The 8,045-nt window shown below is 39.2% G+C and overlaps 1 protein-coding gene across 4 annotated transcripts in view; it reads right to left on the minus strand.

The window, feature by feature from the left end:
• RNGTT (RNA guanylyltransferase and 5'-phosphatase) overlaps nucleotides 1–8,045 on the minus strand; it is a 375,566-nt gene that overhangs the window by 202,561 nt on the left and 164,960 nt on the right. The window lies entirely within an intron of this gene.

The following is an 8,045-nucleotide window of genomic DNA, read 5'->3' on the forward strand; positions in this document are numbered from 1 at the left end:
AAACATGCACTGATCATCAAATTATTATAAGATGTACATATTTCCTCCAAAGTTGCAGCTTGTACGTATTTATCTAGGACAAGAGATATCTGATCCAATAATGACTTATGTAAAAAAAATAAATGCCTTGATCAACTGCTGTGCTCAAGATCCAAGGGTAGAGAAATTAGTTGCCTAAATACCTTTAAGAGTCTGGCCATCACAGAACAAGTAATGCTTTCAAGTAATAAAGCAGATTATTATCCAAATACGCTTATGAAAAGCAACCATAACCTGTTTTTTGGTACAGTATTTTCTTCCTAATCCTGTATGAACCAAGACAACAATTACATTTTACAATGACAATCAATACAACAATGCCACTTCCACAGCTAAACAAATCCCTTGCTTCAAGTACATTAAAGACTTTGCAATAACAATTAGAGATGTACATGTATTATCTCTGTTATGAAACATACCCTGTTGGGGGGTGGGGAGAAGGGAGAAAAAAAACATTGTTATAAAAGTTTAGAAAATCTGTAAAGAAACAGTAATGGCAACAAAAACTAACAGAATGTCAGCCATATAAAGATACTAAAAAGTTCTAGTGTAATTCTCAGCGGTATACTGTGACCTTTCAAGAGCTGAAACGAATCACAAACTACATCATTTAGTGCAATGCATCAGATCAATAAGGCTGTTCAAAACACACATCTAGCACATCAACATTGATCATAATGGGGTTTGTTACCTTTGGATTGCTACACAGTGGTAGCAACATTCTGCACTTGCCATTATCTGAATACAAACAACCTACATACAAATTTTAAAGCTAATTTTGGAAATGTTAATGTCAATAAAATGGATCCATTTACAGATACAAAAGGTATAACTGATACCCAAGTATATTTTATCCAGTGTAAAATATTTAACTTATTCAAACTATACTATTCATCATCTGCTCTTTCACACTCAACTTGTTAAACTTAAAAAAAAGTCCTCCTTGACCTTCAGAAAGCAAGCCTCAAAAGTTTCAGCCTAAGTGATGAAAGTCTTGAAGAGTTAAAAGCAATGAAAACAGGAAACCAGAAAAGCAAGAGAGGACTCTATTGCAGTTGGCAGACATGGGGATTAGCACAACCATCAATCACAGGGGCTTCCCAAATCAAAGACTGATATGGGAGGAGAAAAAGGAGGAGAACTTAAACAATGGGAAAGAAAAGCAGGCATTCATTTTTCTAACACATGTGAAAGGGAATAGGACAAATTTAAAAGAGAAATTAAACAGCAAACTACATGCAATTAAATTCATTTCTAATTAACGTAAACCCATAATGTAAAGGAGACTGAACCAGGAAAAAACAGAGAAGCTATCTTAAATTTCAAGTCAGAGAAATGATGAAATGAAAGGTATAAACAAACACGAGTTTGCAATGCAACATCAAGAGTCTTTTTTTTTTACAAGGCAGCCTCCTGGCTCTATTCTCACCTACTAAGGTCCTAAATCTCCCCCCAGAAACCTCCACATTCCAGGTGTCCTCTTCCTCCACCCATTTATGGCCCCAGAAGACCCAGCTTTCCCCCCAACCAAAATTGTTGCCTCCTCTTTTCTAAGTCTTAAATTATTTAGTAGGACCAAAGAGCCCTCTCCTTCCCTCAGATGCAAGCTCTCTGAGCAGCAGCTCTCTTATAATTCCAAGAAGCCTTCCTGATCATTGCTGCAGAGCACAAAAAGAACCTCTGAAACTTTCTCCAACCCAAAATGGACAGTTCTGCATAGTCACTTCACAGCTAGGGACAGACATTATACATAAACCAGTTTAAGTGGTCAGAGCAGAAATTTAGTGCACATAAACCAGTTTGAAAATGGCCAAAACCGGTTTAAGATAAAGCTGGTTGACTGTAATATCAGACCTAACTGAATTGGCTCAAACCAGTTTATGCAATGTCTGTCCCAGACCCCTTCCTGGTTTAAGTTACACCAGATTCCTCCAACATCCCAACATGCTCTCTAGGCTGGGCAGAGCTCTGCTCTCTGCTTCAGAAAACTGAGCTGGCCCCTCCCCTCTGCTCTATAGCTGGAGCAGGGGCAGATAGTGGCCAAACTCTGGCCTGCCATGGCCCCAGAGGCAAATTCCTCCCTCCATCCCATTTTCTCCTGCTGGCAAATCTTGCAGATCACAGCTGGGCTTTGCCAGCCCCAGCTGTACCTCCATGGTTTGCCTGCAGCCAGGCAGGAAGGGGGTTAGACAACTTCACCAAATACTAATGCAAAGCTGTGTTCAGTTTTACTGTTCTTATGTGTTATAGTAATTGATATGAAAGTAATTTTCATATATCTTTACATTATAGCCAAGGTTGTGTCAGTAAGGCAGTAATTAACTTGAGCAGCCCTTAGCTGTTCACATCTAGAAGAACCAATGTCTGTGAGTTAGCATCTGACTTGGGTTCCCTCTCTCCACCAAGAAGTGAAGGGGTAATGCATGTTTATAGCCAGACTGGCAATGGTACATAACACCTGCCTCAAACGCATGGCTTCGTCTTCAGTGTTACTGGGTAAAAAGGCATACGAGGTTCTTGCTGGGAAAAGCAAGTTGACTGAGAGATGCAAAAAGCTCTGGCATGATGCAAGAGGTAGGGATTACAGTTTCTCTCTGAAAAAGCTCGGTGAGGACTGAATATTTGGACGTAATGTGCAGGGTAAAAAGAGGTTAATGATCCATTATAAAAGTTTGTTTACTTTTATATCTCTATCTCTAATCTCGGTGTATGGTTACTGATTTCTCATGCTTGTTCTGTTTTTATAATAAATCCTTTTGTTGTCTCTTTACTGATTGCCTGTGGAAGAGGTGACTTCCAGGCAAGTGATAATCCAGGCTGATTCTCTTCCTACAGAGAGAGGAACCTATAATTTCTTCTCAATCCAAAGATGGGGTGGCCACCTAGGGTTGGAAGAGATTCCTTCACAACAAATAAGACCCTGATATAAGCATAGAGAAATGGAGGTTTGCTTGGATAGGGAGCTATCCCAGGGCAACCACAGTCAGTTCCTTGCAGCAAGTATCTGCACAGTAAGAAGAAACTTGGGTTTGTAGGAGTTTCCCACAGATGGGTTTGTGGCGCTAATGATTAACAGCCACACAAACTTATTTTGTATTTCCAGTTTGGACAAGTCTGAGAAGTTACTACCTTATTCTCATAAGGATTCCTCTACGAGTCTTTCCTGGTATTTTTTCATGTTCAAAGTAACATTAAATCCAATTATTTTTTTCCTAAGCACATTCCACCAGAACCTTCTGCTAGAGGTGTACTGATACATCAATCCAATGTCGAATCAGCACCAATATAAAGAAAATTGACTGCATTGGAAATCAGCCTAATGTGACCGATAATTTGGCCAATAAATGACCCATGCATGAGTGCAGCCACAGTGAAGCATGCAGATGGCAAGGCGCACAGCCCAGCAGCTTGGAGATCTGTGTCCAGCTGGTGAACCTGTTGTGGTGAAAGGGCAGGGGGAGGGAAGTGGCTTATGGGAGCAGATCAAGACCCCTGGAGCGAGGAAGGGAGTGGGACTTGAGCAGGCAGGGTGGGGCAGGGCACAAAACAGAGCCACAAGCAGCTCACACAGGAGCACAGGAATGGGGGGGCTCCTGCTGCTGTGTGCACCCTCAAAGGGCATGTGCCCCTGGATCTGCACAGGGCAGGATGGGGCTGGGCAGGTGGCAGCTGTGGGCTGGGGCCAGGGCTGTACTGTGCTTCAGGTGGGTGGTAGCACTGGGAGGGCTGTAGCCACACCAAATTTGCCGTAGCTCCCCCACGCCCCCATCCCAGCTGTGGCCCCAGCTCACAGCTGCAGCCCGCCCCACCTCAATCCAAGGGCACATGCCCCCCATGCCTCCTGGGGTGAGCGCAGCAGGAGCTGCCTCCCCCTGCACCCCCCAGAGGAGCCGTGGCTCTGTACCATACCCCTCCCTGCCCAGGCAGCGCCTGCCCCAGACCCACTCCCTCCCTCACTGCAGGGGCCTCAATCTGCTCCCCTCTCCCCACATTCCTTCCCTTCCCTCTCCTCTTCCACCACAACAGACTTACCAGCTGGACACTGTTCTTCAAGCTATGGGGCTGCATATCAAAAATCCAATCGGTATTGGTCAATATGCATCCTTAAAAAAAAGTCAGCCCCAAAATCTCTATCAGTGCACCCCCTACCTTCTGTTTTCCAATATCCCTACATCCCCACTAAGTCCTTTCTTATGAGAAACTTTGCACAACCAGAGAGCTAATATTTAAAATCAGCAACCTGAAATAACCTGGAAAGAATGTTTACACTATTATTTTACAATATTCATTTAAATAAGCTTTACTGTAGTAGCAGAAATTAATTTGAAGCTTTTAAAAGTCTGTAACTTTAATTAATTTATTTAATTCCACATGAATCTTATAATCACCTAAAACTTTCTCCCTTAAAGACTCCCTTGACTTCTCACACTTATTCTGAAGTAGTTGTAGCTCTGAGACTCATCTTTTATTTCAAGGCTTGTTAAGAAAAAGGTACGTTGGCACTGGTATCCTGACAAAGGTCAAAGCTTAGTTGAAAGAAGAGGAAATGGCTTTGGGACAACATGGCAAATGGTGGTAATTTCTCCATCAGCCAAATAAACTGAAAATAGAGGTATGTTTCACTCTCTCTCAAAGCATTTAATTTTAGAAATAAACAGAAAATTAGCATAACTTTGAATTTAAAATCAAAGACATATTGAATTCAAGTAATGTTGGGAAGGTTTCTTTGTTATTAGTTCACCATAATTAGCAAGTGTTGCTTAAAGAATGGAATAAAAAGCACTAGAAAGAAAAACAAGATCAGACTGGGACAAGTCTGACTTAAGTCTCAAGATGGTAAAACCCCAGCTTTTAGCAAAAAAGGTAGGAGGTAATGTAGGCTGTAATAAATAACTCAAAAAGACATTAACAAAAACAGGAGGAGATTGTTTGGACAGCATGTAGTCAGAAGCATATATTTAAAGAAGTCTTCCAAAAATGGATATAATGTATTTTAGAATCTACTCTGGATATTAAAAAAACAAAACAAAAACTTTATATGCCTGATGAGACATGCATCAAAAGATGCTCAAGGGTAGGACTACTTGAATTTTTAACTGTGTTACCATGTGTTGATTAAAAAAAGTTTGTAAATTCTCAAGTACACTAGTGTTTGCCTCAGAATACAGACATTTGCTACTACAGTATATCTTGGGCTTAAATACATTAGCAAGAAACATGTGTCCTATGTATCGTGGAATTTATGTGTCTTTGTTAGTCTGCATTAATAAACGTGTATTTAAAACACAAGCAAAAAATCAAGTTTAAGCATGCCCTGACAGAGAAGTCATCTGCTGACTCAACACCACCTTCAAGAGCAGTGATGCTCAGCCAGGGTATAGCAGCAACCTTGGGATTTCTTCAGGTATGCAATCAACTCACAAGGTAAGCTCAGAAATTTCAAACAGGAATCCACAGTGTTAAAACCATTCTGACCTGGTATGGTCTTTCTCAGTTCTCTGCAACAAGAACTTCTATTATTTTTCTATAGTTTAAAAAAAAAAAAAAAAAACAGCAAAAACTAAGAGCCAGAATTGTCAAAGGGGTCGCAAGTCTAAAAAGGTACAGAAACACTATCCTAGAATATTTCAGGGTTTTTTTTAATCTGGTGCACCAATGTATGCTTCACAGAGATCAGAGCATGAATTGCTATATAGCACAATATACCGTAGCACCTTAGTTAACAGTTTTGCATTTTTAAGAAATCACTCCATTAACAGAAAAGTAAGATGATCCCCAAAATGTAAAACTGAATTTCCATTAGAATAAATCCATGAATATTGCCTCATTTTACAAAATACACTGGAGATGGGCAGTTATTTTGAATGTAAGGCTAGATTCTTCAAACTTTGCTCACAAACAACGTGGAGACACAGGAACCAAATGCATTATACAAGGGACCTGAAAGCTTTATAAAAATCAAAAACATACACTCCAAATGCTTTCTACCTACTGTATAGACAATGATGCAATCAATTAAATGAACTGTAAGATTTTAAGACTTATAAACAATAAATAAAACAGCATAGGAAAAAATTAATGAACCTAACATGGATTCTTCAGTTAAACTGAGAAATTAAAGCTACTTGGCACTTGGTTATGTCTGAACCTGTATTGCCCAGCTACACCACAATAATTCTCTTACAGATAATGGTAGATTGGAAAATGAGGTATTTGAATGATAAGTTCAATGAAAACTCTTTCTAATGGAAACGCTTACAGATTTCTATCTGGATGTTGCTGGGCAGTACTTTAATAAAACATGCCGGGTTTTTGTATCCATTTGACAGTTAGCTTCATCTAGGGCAGACTGAGACTCCCTTCTCTTTCTTTTTTAAATTTGGTATGGAAATAAACAGAACATATTATTTTTCATCCCAAAAAGCAATACCTTAAATATGAATAATTCAATACATACAATATACACCCAAATATCATACATACTTTGATATATGCCACAACTGCCTTAACTTCAATGATTCTGAAACTAGACTACAGCATAAAAACAGAGTAAAATATTAGTCTTTGGTAACATGATTACTGACAATTCAAAGTACACACAGCTGATATCTGCATTTCCAAATAAAATCCTGTTATAAAGTTTCTCCATCTTCTGAAGGTCTGTAAGTCTAATATCTTGAATATTACATTAATGACAGAGTATACATTTCTCTCAACAGTAGAAGTATAATTACCAATATGTATTTTTAAAACTTTATTTTAAGACAGCTTCATGAAAATATATATTATTTAAAAAAAACCCAATTAATTAATTGGCAAGTGCCTTTTTATTCCCCAGATAAATTCTTTACTAGATTCTAGCAAGTTGGGAGTTGAGTAATATCTTCAATATTTATGTTTCTTTTCCTTTTTTTAACCAGAAAAGAGAGAGTAAAATAGTATTATAGTAATGAAATACACTATAAAACTAGGACTATCAAGGTTTTTCATTTCTAAAATACAGACTAACAGCTAGACTATTATTAGAATTTGACAATGCATTTTACAATGAACATTTTCTAACCTTTAAAACTCAAACATTCACAGACATGAGACACAAATTAATGGCAAAGAAACTAGGAGTCAAATGTTTTATACAATTTATCTGTGGTACAAGAAAGGAATATCATATGAGATACTGCTGCTTGGAGATAAGAATCCTAACTGCATGCTACTGACATTTATTTAATGTTTTTATGGTGTCCATTAATGTTGCAGAATACTTCTATGAATTATTATAGCAATAAAACAGTTTTGGGGACTCAAACGTGTTACCAAAAAGCCAAACAATAATGTTATAAATATTCTTCATCACCCCAAAAATAAACTCCTTGCTCATGGCTCTGTTCAGGTGCATAACTCAAGCACAGTGAAGAGAGCTCACTGTGGCCACAACCCCCACACTGAAATTCACAACTCAGCAGCAGAGGAAAAGATGGGAGAAGTGGTGACTTTTTTTTGCAACTACTTAGTTGGTCTAATAAAAGATACCACCCCTCCCAAGAGTTCTGATTACATGTGGTGGCAGCATTCAGACAGTGCTCTGGAGCACTAGGGTAAGTGCTACTGCTGCCATCACTCATCCCTTCTGTTGCCCTGCTTCTGAACTTGGGGCAAGTGGGAGGGAGAGAGAAAACAGGAGTTTTTATTATATGCTAAAAACATTGTTTCTCCTTCCTTTACTATCTATCCTTCTTTCCTCATCAAAGTAGCTCTCAGTAGGCCTATACGAAGCAGCTAGTACTCGCATCAGATTTGGAGTCAGCCAATTCAGGGGACAGTGATTTGATTCGGTGATTCGAATCACTGTCCCAGATTGATTCAGACGAATCCCCAAATCTGCCCCATCCCCCACTTGTTCTCCCAGCTCCTGGCTCTTTAAAAAAAAAAATCCCCCACTTACTGGCTGCTGCCAGGCGGAGGGCAATCCCCACTGCTGCCATAAGCCCCCAGAAGCCCTAAGGCTG

The sequence above is a fragment of the Crocodylus porosus genome, unplaced genomic scaffold (genome assembly GCF_001723895.1).
Source record: "Crocodylus porosus isolate Cpor-Errol unplaced genomic scaffold, CroPor_comp1, whole genome shotgun sequence".
Taxonomy (NCBI): domain Eukaryota; kingdom Metazoa; phylum Chordata; order Crocodylia; family Crocodylidae; genus Crocodylus; species Crocodylus porosus.